Source organism: Crocuta crocuta, unplaced genomic scaffold, assembly GCF_008692635.1.
Source record: "Crocuta crocuta isolate KB4526 unplaced genomic scaffold, BGI_CrCroc_1.0 scaffold282, whole genome shotgun sequence".
Classification (NCBI taxonomy): domain Eukaryota; kingdom Metazoa; phylum Chordata; class Mammalia; order Carnivora; family Hyaenidae; genus Crocuta; species Crocuta crocuta.
The window spans coordinates 3,979,847-3,992,071 of NW_027529174.1; the positions used below are offsets into that span (position 1 = coordinate 3,979,847).

General features: G+C 46.7%; 1 long non-coding RNA gene across 1 annotated transcript; it reads left to right on the forward strand.

The window, feature by feature from the left end:
• Window positions 1–1,597: 1,597 nt before the first annotated feature.
• LOC144226328 (uncharacterized) lies at window positions 1,598–11,409 on the forward strand. Its single transcript, XR_013333607.1, has 3 exons — window positions 1,598–1,749; window positions 4,009–4,133; window positions 11,136–11,409. It is a non-coding gene; the product is annotated as an uncharacterized LOC144226328 (long non-coding RNA).
• The last annotated feature ends 816 nt before the right edge of the window (window positions 11,410–12,225 follow it).

The following is a 12,225-nucleotide window of genomic DNA, read 5'->3' on the forward strand; positions in this document are numbered from 1 at the left end:
CTCCCCCTCCCGCCCTTCTTTCCTCCCCCTGCCCAGACCCAGTCCCCAGTTCTGCTCTGAGCTGGGCGGAGGGAAACGTCCCCGGCGTCTGGCGTGGGAGTTTCAGCCGGTTTCTGCCCGTTTAACTTGCAAACGTGAAGCCAAGCGTTGTCGATCTGACCAAAGGGACACTCTTTGGGCGTAACTCGCATTGTGGCCATCAAAAGCCCGCCAGCCTTGGATGAACTGAGACGTGCATTCAGCAGAAATGGGGCGCTCGCTCTCCTTTCAAGAGCCGGAGAGGCGATTGTTCGCAGGATGTGTAGCTGGGGTGGAAAACGAGGGTCCCCAGATAAGGCTGTAACCTACAAACCGGGTTGGGGGGTGGGGAGTTCAAAGAATCTCATTAAAGCCGAGGCTGCAATTAGCAAATACACACTCTTAGAAAACCTGAGCTTCTCTTGTAAAGCCTGGAGTCGGGATGAAAGCAGGGCAGTTAGGAGTCAGCCCCCACATTCCTACGCTGGCGGAGTGAAGAGGGGCTCCGGTGCCCGGCTCTCGGATCAGCGGCCCGAATAGTTATTTTTAACGCAGCGCCGGGCGAGCGCGTTCCGCGGAGAGGGCGGGCTGCGGGCCTCGTGTTCACCCACCACCAAAAAAATGGTCTTGCTTCTCTCTAGTGTGCATTCAGAGCGGATGGGCCATTGAGAAACCTCAATTCGCCTTTGTGCTCACCACCGGCGAGAGAGTTCAGTTCGGCCCCCGGAGAAGGGGGTGGGAGGAGGCTTCTGGGAAAGGAGTGAGGAGTCTGGCTCAGAATTTCGGGAACAGCCCTGTCCCGCACCCTCCGGACGCAGTTTTGATGACACCGAGTCCCTGCCACACAGCCCCTCTGCTCCCCGCTTCACTTTAATTAATATTCGCCCACCCCCAAATCCTTAAGCCTAACAAGACATCCCTCCCCCTCCCCCCTCCAAAGCTCTCCTCTGTCATCAGAACGAAATTTATTGAGCGCCTACTCAGTGCCCAGCGTGTGCTAGGCCCTGCGGGGAGCACGCCTGAAAAGGCGAGGACTGTATCCAATAGAATATTGTTTCATTTCGGTAACAATGGCTTGAGGTGGGGAACAATTATCCGGATAATTGAAGCAAATGCTCCACCTCCCTCCCTCCCTCCCTCTCCAGTTCCCAGCCCTGGCCTTTTTTTTTTTTTTTATTCCCCCCTACACTACCTTTTTCAGAGTTGGTGGTTTTGTTTGGTTGGGGAGGAGGTTGCTGGGAGCCTTAATGGAAGGCTGAATTATTCACACGCGTTCCCGCATTCGAATTCCCCACATCCCTTGGCCTAAAGTTTGCTGAAAGCACTGGCCTGAAACAGCTGCTTAGTAATGGAATTCAAGGCAATTTTTTTTAATGCTACCAAAAAGAGAGTGAACCTTTATAATTTTTAGTAATGTGGCCTCTCTGGGTTCAACCTTGCTCATCTACAAACATCTCCTGGGCAGCGTTATGAAAGTATAATGTATACTTTGATAGAGATTTTGATTTAATGGTGTGGGACCCAAACTTAAGAATTAAACAAAAACTGGCTTCCTGTGGTTCTGATGCAGGCGAGGGCTGAGAAATCATGGAGACATCCTACTCCGCTTATCCTGGAATCTGAAGAGAATAACTTGAACCTCATTCAGCAGTTGGTAGTTGGAAAGTGTGTATGGAATACCTCCTCTATGCCAGGCTTCTGGCATGTAGGGAATTCTGTTGCACAAGGCAGGTAGGTCCCTTGGGAATTTCTAGTTCTTTAAAATGAATCAACAAATCAATTCAGTGGCAGTGAATTGCAAAAGGTCATGTGAATAAGAGAGACAAGCCCAGTTGCCCCTAGGAGTGGATAAAACTGAAGTCTGAAGTGACTCAGGATGAGCAGCATGGGAAAGAGGGATGGGGGATGGGTTCCGAGGTGCTAGAAGGGTGCATACAAAAAGGGGGGGGGGAGAGAGTTTCTCTTGCTTGGTTAAGTGTAAGAACTAAAAGAAAGCCAGAGAGATTGGTGGAAAAAATCTCAGTTTCTGCGCCTGGTAGATAGGAAAAATGCCCCTCCTGCCAGTCCTTGTGAGGAACTGAGGACTCCTTAGCACTGGACCTTATGCCTGGTGCTCTCGGGGTCTCATTTTTATTATTATCCTGGATCTGCAGGTCCGTGTGCCCTAGAGGCTGGGGAATGAAACCCAGAGCCCTGGGCTTCACAGGGAGGAAGCAGGAAGCTAGAGCAGCAGCCCAATTGCCTCTCCACGAGGGCCCGCCTTTTCTGAGCTGGGCTTCTATTTCCAAGTCTCCTATGCAGCTTGGGGCCCCCACCCTGAAGATGCCCAAGCTGGAGTTTCTCTAGCCTTCGATTTCTGTACATACCTGTCTCCTTCAGCAGCCCCCCAAACCTGGGCCTACCAGTGGGATTTCCGCACACCCCACTCTCTATCCCCATCAAAGGCCTTGGGTCCTGGAAGACCCTACTTGGGACTAAGCTTTAAATTTCAAGGGTGGTTTGGCTTGGAGAAACTTTCCAGCTTTGCTGGTCTGTTTTGCACGGGAAGCAGGAGCCATTCTAGTATGCCAGTCTTCATAACCACCATTTTCTGAGCTCCCTGTGTGCTCGGCCCTGAATGAACCTTGCCTGCATGAACTTAATGTGATCTGTTGGATGAAACACCAATATTATGGCTGTTTCTTGTATGAGAATCCTGAATCTTAAGTTTAAAGACTTCCAAGGTCAGCCAACTAAAGATGGCAGAGCCAGGATTCAGACCCTGACTCTCTAATACAGAGGTTTGGAGTGTTAGGCACTGGGTAATACTATCTCCTAATAATACCTGGCATTTATTGAGTGCCTATTATATGCCGGGGTATGAGTAAGATTTTTAATGTATCATTTCTTTTTCACAATGACCCATCGAGATAGGTACTTCTAATATTTACTCATTTGGTTATTGTTCACTTCTTGGTGAGTGTGGGTTTTCTATAAAAGATCACAAAGCGGGCGCCTGGGTGGCTCGGTCGGTTGAGTGTCTGACTCTTGGTTTCAGCTCCAGTTCATGATCTCAGGGTTTGTGGGTTCAAGCCCTGCATCGGGTTCCACGCTGCTGAGAGCTTGGAGTCTGCTTGGGATTCTCTCTCTTCCTTACTCTCTGCCCCTCCCCCACTAGTTCTTTCTGTCTCAAAAATAAACGTTAAAAAAGGAAGATCACAAAGGCCATTCTAATGTGGCCCATATAATGGGGCACAAACTGGCATCGGGATGAGGATATGGAATGTGATTGTTTTTTATTCACCTACACCCTGGACATAGTAAGTGCTGGGAGACATTTGCAGTGGGTGATAGCAACAGCTTACCCTTTTACTCCAAAAGCCTACATCATAATCAATACATATATGCACCGGTTGGTTGGGTGTCTGTCCCTCCCCAACTGACCACAAGCTGCACCTGGGCAGAAACTGGGACTGTTTTACCCACCGTGCGTGTCAAACAGCCAGCCTAGAGCTGGGATATATTGGGAGTGAGATACATATGTGTTGAATGATTCCTCATTCTACAGATAAGGAAACTGAGGCTCAGAGAGGCTCTGCAAATTGTCCAGGGCCCCAGAGCTATGGAGGAAGGATTCAAAACCAAGGGCTTTCTCTTTGCACCCTAGCCCACAGCGTCCTGTACTGTGTCCCCTGTGCCGTGTCCCCTGGGCCACCGGGGCTGGGCGCGGGAACCCGGCTGCGTGGCTGGGGTGCGGCATGAAGTCGGTCCTCACTCGATCCCCAACCTCGAGCGTGGGTGAAGCCAAGGGAGGCAGAAGCTCCCTGGGGCGCGAGAGGCTGCTCCCTGCGGGGAAGTAAACAAGCTCTGAGACCTAGAGAAGCGCTCCGGGCGGGTCCGCTTCGGGAGCTTTCGCGGCCAGAGCTCCAGACCACACCCTACCCCGTTCCTGGTGTCCGACTCTCTGGTTCCCGCTCTCCCCTTCGCCCTGGCTAACTTGTTTCTCCCTAGAAAACGAAGCGGTTCTAAGCGATCCTGTTGAACCTACAGTCCGATAACACCGCAACCAGCAACTGCCGCCAAGCTCCCAACACATCGCGTTCCCCACGCTCCGCCCAGCGTCCTCGCCGCGCCAGGTACGCATGCGCGAGCGTGAGCGCAACCAGAGAGAATTTGCCGGGAATCCGTGTGCGCAAGCGCGCGTTAAGTGTGCGTGAGAGTGAGAGCTGGGGCGTGCGTGACAGTGTGACGCCGGGTGATGCGGTGTGTGTGTGTGTGACGAGGTGAAGAGTGCGAATGTTAGTAACATGTGCCCGTATGGTGTGTATACAACTGCGGAGTGTGGGTGTTTGAGAGCTTGAGTGGAGGTTGTAAGCATGACTGGGTTCATACGGGAGTGTGACTGTACGAAGGAGCGAAGGCCGTGTGTGAGGGAGGGTGTGTGTGAACGGCGTGTGTGTGAATGTGAACGTGCTCCTAGTGAGCCCGTGCGGAGGAGTAGATGTAAAAACGTGCGCGCGCGCCGGATGCGTGTGAACAGTGGGGGCAGGGGTGTGGGAGAGCGCGCGCGTGTGTGCAGTTTGCCCGTGAGCGTGTGCATGCGTGGGACGCGTGCGCGGGGCGTGGCTCCTGGAGCCGGACCTCCGCTGCTCACCCCCACCGCCCAGTGGGCGGTCGCCGCAGCCGGCCGCCTCTCTCGCCCGGCTTGGTCACAGAGAGGGAGGGAAGGGAGGAGGGGCCCCTCCTGGTACAAGCGTGCAGGAGCGCAAACACGTGGGAGGGGCTCTGAAGGTGTCACCAGGCGTCCCGTTTTCCATGTGTCCTCAGTGGCCCTCACCCACCCTCTGGACCGTCTTTCTATTTACCCAGCAAGTATTGATGGGGTGCTTACAGTATAACCAGGCTCTGCGCTGGGAAAACCGGAAGAACAAGACAGCTTAGGTGTCACTCATCACAGGGCTTCCGTGGGACTTTCTCCTCATATGTAACTGCTTTGCAAAATGCTGGTGATCCAAACATACGTTTGGTCTCTGCCCTCAAGCAGAGGGGGGTAATGGAGAGCTTAGAAGACAATGATAGCAGTAAGGCAATATATTGAAACCGTGCATTCCATCTCCATCCAAACCTCAGTCCTTCCACTAAGCTCTTGGGCTTGAGGTTAGGGGGTCCTAGATGTGCATCCCGCTTCTTTGACAATGGAAATGAAGACGGTACTCTTCTTTATGGGGCTAAGTCATGACAACCCTTGGCACAATGCCTGGCACACGGATGGCACTCATTGTGTATGATGATGAGTGATGATGGTGATGATGATGTTCCGCTGGCCTGATGGAATGCTGTGGACGAGGGGACAGTTCCTGTAGGCTGCACAGTTTGAGAGATTATCTATGGGCTTAAATTAATTTGTGTATATGTATATCACATTCTGCTGCATCAGGTTGTGAATATCAGATACTTGGGTCTTCATTCTTCTCTAACTTCTTAACTTCCCGGACCAGTGTTATTACAAGCTCCGTAGTTAAGGAAAAGTTGAAAAAGTATTGGGGGAAGACAGCAAGAACCTACAGGAGCCCAGTGTCCTTTCTGGTAGCCTTAGAAGCAGCTTTAGTCCGCCCATGTGCCATTAAAGTGAAAGGCAATATCTTCACAGTGACACACAATGCTTGCTGTCATTTAACCTTGTGAGCAAAACTTCCAATTAAGTATGACATAGGAAATATGTTCCCTGATTAGCCATGGACCTCCCTGGAACAAGGTGGTGTAGAAACAATTGCAGGTGGCAGTTGTTGTTATTGTTGTTGTTTTAAATGTCTTACTAAGATTCTCTTTTGGTGGGGGGAGGGCAGTATTCAAACCAGGATCACAAAATAATTTTGTTTTAAGCCAAAAAGAAAAAACAACCCAAAAAAGAATATATTTAAAGATTGAATTTATGTATTGAGACTTTTTTTTTTAATGTTTTACTTATTTCTGACAGAGAGAAAGAAAGACAGTGTGAGCAGGGGAGGATCAGAGAGAGAGAGAGGGAGATACAGAATCTGAAGCAGGCTCCAGGCTCTGAACTAGCTCTCAGCACAGAGCCCGATGCGGGGCTTGAACCCACGAACAGTGAGATCATGACCTGAGCCAAAGTTGGACGCTTAACGGACTGAGCTGCCCAGGTGCCCCATTATTGAGACTTTTTAAGAAAAAAATATTTTAAAAAAATCTTGAAAAGTGGGAGAACTGGTTGTAGCATCTAGGTTCTCAAAGTTAGCCCCTGCAACTTTGGTAAAATGAATTTTACCATTATCTGGCTGCCCCATCCATCTCATGTGGCAATGAGAGAAACTGAGGTGCAGAGAGACGAAGTAGTAGAAGTGGTCAGTCCTTTCCAGCAGTCACCAAGTAGGACTGTCTCAATTTGGTTCCTGTGTCCACACTCTGCACACGTACACATTTCTCCTGCTAGTCGTCCAGGCAACTAGGAGGGGAAGAGGGAGAGGCTTTCCAGTTCCTTTCTGTACCAACACATCACTATTGCTGGCAACTCTATCTTCTGGTGTCTCAGACCCAAACCCTTGGAAGCTTGCTCGAACCCTCTTTCTCTCTGTACGTTTAATTTGTCAGGAAGTCCTGATGGCTTGACCTTTAAACATATCCAGAAACTGTCCGCTTTCAGCATCCCCACCACTAATCACACTGGTCCAAATCACACTCTGCGGTCTCCCGCAGAGTCTTCTGACTGGGCTCCTTCCTCCCATACTTGCCTCTACAATCTGTTCTCAGTTCAGCAGCCGGAAGTAGCCTGTAGAAGCAGAAGTCAGATTGGGTCAGAGCAAGAACCAAAGATCTTATAATGGCCCTCCAAGATCTTAACGGTGGCTCTCTCTCTGAACCCTTCTCCTATCAGCCTAGTGATTCACTCTGCTTTCTTTGCTGGTGTGGCCCTCTCTTGCACTGCCTTCCCCTCTCCTGGGAACTCTTCCCTACAAGTCCCCTTGCTCACTTTCAGGTCTTCTCTCATGTGTCACTTGCTTACTTTATTTATTTGTTTGTTTACTTATTATGTTTTTGATTTATTTATTGAGAGAGAGAAGGAGTGCACCCAAGTCCACGCACTGCACTGAATAGGGCAAGGGGCAGAGAGAGAGGAGAGAGAGAGAACCCAAGCAGACTTAGCCTTGTCAGGCTGTCAGCACAGAGCCCAGCGCAGGGCTCAGTCTCAAGAATCTGTGAGGTCATGACCCGAGCCGAAATCAAGAGTCACTCGATGCTTAATGGGCTGAGCCTCCCAGGCACTCCTCACTCTTTTTAAAAATAGTGAAGCTCCTACTGTTCCCTCAGAACTCCCAACCCCCCTTTACCATGCTTGATTTTGTTCTCCATAGCATTGCCACTTTCCAACATATTATATAATGTCCTGAGAGTCTGTGTGTATTATCCAAATTTCCCTGAGGCAACAAAAACTCCTGGAGGATGTTTATGTCTGTGGGGTCACTAAGAACAGTGCCTGACATAATAGTTGCTCAGTCAGGAGTTGACGAGGGATCAAAAGAAGAAAGCCAGTGAGATGCCTGACCACAATTCTATCTTACGTCTGTGTAGCACTTTGGAGTTTACAAAGACTCTTAAATATGTTATGTCATTGGATGTGCACAATTATGTAATCTGGATAGGACTTTTAAAAAAATAAACTGTTATTTCCACAATGATGTATTCAGAGGTTAAAGAATGTGTTCAGATCAGATCCAGGACTCAGATCTAAATCAGAGTGTCATTTTTGGTGGGAGACAAGTTCTCTATTCTAAACTTCTTGGCTAAGTGAGGAAACCTTTCAGGTTACTGGATTCACTGTGGATCCTTCTAAATTCTGGCCTTGGGATGAGGACTGGGGTCCTTTCTCCACTGCCCGCCTTTGGGATTATGTAGTTGTTCGATCCCAAGCTAAAGGAGTGGTGCTTGGGGGAACACGTCACAATGGCCTCATCCTCTTGTTTATATAATTTGTGCAGGGTTGAAAACAAGAGATATTGTCTTGTTGTTAGCTCCAGCTCATTTGGAGTCTGGCCTGAATCCCTTAACTTGGCCGGATGCCCTTCCTCATCTGACTGCTCTGGGCAAACCAACATACTGTCTTAGTCCATTACAGTTCCTTCCTCATGTTTGGGTCCTCTGTCAGTCCATCAGATTTAGCTGATGAGCTCATTGACTGAAAACTGATTGAGCAAGACAATGTCCCTCATTCTCTAGGCACACACAGCACCATTGTCTTCTACCGATACTGGGAATAATTGACCTCCCCTTATGAGGACATTAATATCTCAAGTCATTAATCAGTAACTGCTGTTAAAGCCAGAATTTATCATATTGAACTACAAAGGTAGCGAAAAAAGTACTATGACTCAGAAAATAGGTGTAAATACAAAATTACCAATTCTGAACAAGTTTTTAAGATAACACTGTTTCCAGGGCACCTGGCTAGCTCAGTTGAAAAAGTGTCGACTCTTGATCTTGGGACTGTGGTTTCAAGCCCCACCCTGGGCATAGTGATTACTAAAAATAAATAAATAAACTTTAAAAAAAAGATAACAGTATTTCCTCAAGGATGTTCACATGTAGTAAAATAAATGACAGTTACTTCTTTGCTATATCTCATATTTCATAAATTATTGCTTTTTAACGTGAATGAGGAAAATTTAAGCGTTTTGAGACAAGAAGAGGAACAGAACAATTTGTTTACTGAAATATTAATTCAGTGTTTGATTATTCATGGATTAACCCATGCAGTCTCCACTTAGAATGTAATATGTGTCTCAGTTATACACTATTTTTCTGTTCCAGCTGCTCTAAAGCAGCAGAGATGTTAATTATAAATGCAGAAGGCATAGTCCAGAAAGGCGCAATGGCAGCCAAAGTTAATTGCAGCATTGCCATTCTGAAGGGGCGTTTTACCTGTGATCTGTTGTTGCTGTTGAGATTGAGCAAGTTAATGGAGTTTCCAAACAATGTACATAGGAATGATCATGATACCATTTTTTAAATGTTTATTTATTTTGAGAGAGAAAGGACATGTGTGAGTGGAGGAGGGCCAGGTGTGAGTGTGTGTGTGTGTGTGTGTGTGTAAAAGAGAAAGAGAGAGAGAGAGAGAGAGAGAGAGAGAGAATCACAAGCAGGCTCCACACTGCCAGTGCAGAGCCTGATGAGGGGCTCCATCTCACGAACCATGAAATCATGACCTGAGTCAAAATCAAGAGTGGGATGCTTAACCAGCTGAACCAGCCAGGTGCCCCATAATACTATTTATATTGGCCAGAGAATGACTCCCAGCCAGAGAACTCTTAGTGTATTTAGTTGTCAACCAAAGACAAAGCATATTAGATTAATGGCTACTTTTAAATATAAGGTCTCAGTCATACTGTTCTGGAAACAGCTACAGTTGCTATTGAAGTTCATCATTATTTATCGGGTGCCTGCATGTGCTAGGTACTGGGATACAAAGATGACGAAAGCCTCACCACAGCCCGCAATGCATTCTAATAGGTGTGTGATGATGGAATGCAGTAATCTATGGACCCATGGAGGAGAGAGCCATCCTTTTTTCCAGCCGGCATCAGGGACTCTGGGATTGGGCTTTGAACTATTTATAGTATATGCTCAGATTAAAAACAACACAACAATAGCACAGCAACAGAGAAGAGACTTCTAGACTAAGGGGCCATTAGTGAGCACAGGCCTGGAAGATACATCCTGTAAAGGTAGAATGGCTGCGTGCAACCGGGAGAAACAGCAAGGGCCGCTTGGCAGTTGAAACAAAAGGTCTGGGTGGTAGGTGAAGGAGTACGAAATAGCTCTGTTATTAGACGGATTGTCTTCGAGGGATGCTACGTAGAGAATTGAAAAGATTATATTGAAATCACTAACAGGATGGATTGAAAGAGAGAAAAACCAGAGGAGTTAAAGTCTTAGAGTCAGTCGCAAGGTGATGAGGGTCACATTAATCGGTGGTGGGAAGGGAGAGGAGAGGTTAAAGTCAAGAGGCACTTGGAAGGGGGTGCCGACAGTCCTCTTTTGCTAATTAGATGGGATGTGGGTACAAAAAGAGAAATGAGTCAGTGGAGAGTTGGATTTCTGGCTCAGGTATCCATGTTAGCAAGGGTAGTGTTAACAAATATAGTGGTAACAGAAGATAAGCAGTTTTTCCCTGTTTTGGGTAGGCTTGTGGATAGAGTGGGTGGAAGAGGAAGAAGGTGAAGTTTTTGGTTTTAAGCATTTTGAGTTTTAAATACTATCAGAACAGCCAATGGGACATTTTTGATGTATAATAGCAGTTGGAAATGTAGATCTGAACTTCAGAGAAATTGGGGTTGGAAAATAAAATGACATCAGCCTATTGTATTTAAATTATATATAATTGTTGGAACATCAAGGTAAGATGAAATTAATGGGGGTTGAGGTGATGGTTAGGACAGCCAAGCTCATTGTTTTTGGTATAGTATCTTTCTGAGTAATTGGCATATCGTATTTAACATATTTTTGAATGCTGAGTCTGTTCCAGAATCAACTTGCTTCCTGTTCTTGGGAATTGTATAATCTCTTGATCAGTCTATTTAGAGGTAATCAAATACCTACCACTCGGCAGTGGGACTGGAATATAGTGGATTTGGAAACGAAGTCGAAATTGGAAGGCAGCTTGGTGTGAATATGGGATTAGAGTTAAAAATAGCCTCCTTTGGGGGTACCTGGGTGGCTCAGCTGGTTGAGCAGCTGACTTCAGCTCAGGTCATGATCTCACACGGTTAATGAGCTCAAGCCCTGAGTGGGGCTCACTGCTGTCAGTGGGAGCCTGCTTTGGATCTTCTGTCTCTCTCTCTCTCTCTCTCCCTCTTCCCCACTTGTGCTCTCTCTCTCTCTTTCTCTCTCAAAAATAAACAGTACATTAAAAAAAAAAATAATAATGGCTGCCTTTAGCCAACCAGGTGCCTTAGAAAGCTAGTCTGAGCACTCTCTGCTCATCCCGTCCCATCTAACAGAAATAGAGTGAAGTAGGGAAATCCTGATGTCATATTCAGGTACACTGCCTTGTTTTCATTCCAAAAGACTTCTTTTCCCATGTAGACCTTAAACATTTTCTGATATACTCAACCTTATCTTCACAGGGCCTGCTGACAAATGCCAAGGATCCGTCAAGTAGGGCAGCCAGATGTTTGTGGCCTGTTCTGGCTTATTAACACAGCATTACTCAGATTCCCAGTCTGAGTCAGAATCCTAAGTGACTGTTCCAGGTCATAAGATGTTTGTGTTTCCTGAAGGATTTAAAGTGCTTGCGAAATGGTCTGTCATATCCACCTCCAGAAGGAAGATTGCTCATCTTGGAGATCTCAGGTAGATGGAAAAAGGAGGGAGAAATGGCAGATCAATGCACAGAATCATATACAGTGTCATCATTTATCATCAGCTAGAACTTGTTATTGGTCCCGTTAATCTCCCATCAGTTACCACATTACCTAACTGCCCTAATGCTATGGCATTCTGAGCAACCTCTCTGCTTCAACTAGGTGAGCCTGTTTGTGGCACACACAGCCCCATATCCGAGGCTTCTTACCCACATCTTTCCCCACTTAAAGTGCTTCTACCTTTTTCTCACTAATCCATATGAGATCCTTAAAATGCTCCTCAAAATGGTAGCTTCTTCCTGTGACTTTTTCTTCCTAATGGTAACTACTCAAATCGTTCAAAACTCCTCAGTGTTTCCATATGTGGTAACTGTAAGTTTTGTCTCTTTATATCCTGGGGCATAATTTCTTAGGAATTGTGAATCCCCTTAATTTTTCCAGGGCAATATCTTATAGCCTAGCCCTCAGCATCACCTAGAAAGATTGTTGAGTTGAATGGACTATTCAGTTAAATCAGTTTGAAGTTTTTTTGGGTGAGGAGAATAACAATGATGATCATTCATTCACTGAGTTATTTTATGGCTGACACTGTACTAAGCATTTTGCCACGTCACACTAAAGAACAAGGAGGAGATCATCTTCATTTTACAGATGAGAAAACAGGTTTTAAGAGGTTAAGGGATTTGCTTGAGGTCACATGATTAGTAAAAGAGCAGATCCTGGATTCAAACCCCTGCCTTTGAAACTCTACACTTCATAATCTTGCTATGTTTTTAGTGTTCATTTCTTAAAGGACAAAAACAGTTTTTGGTGTCTTCTTGATCTCTTTCCACTCCTCCTTGTATAGGGCTGT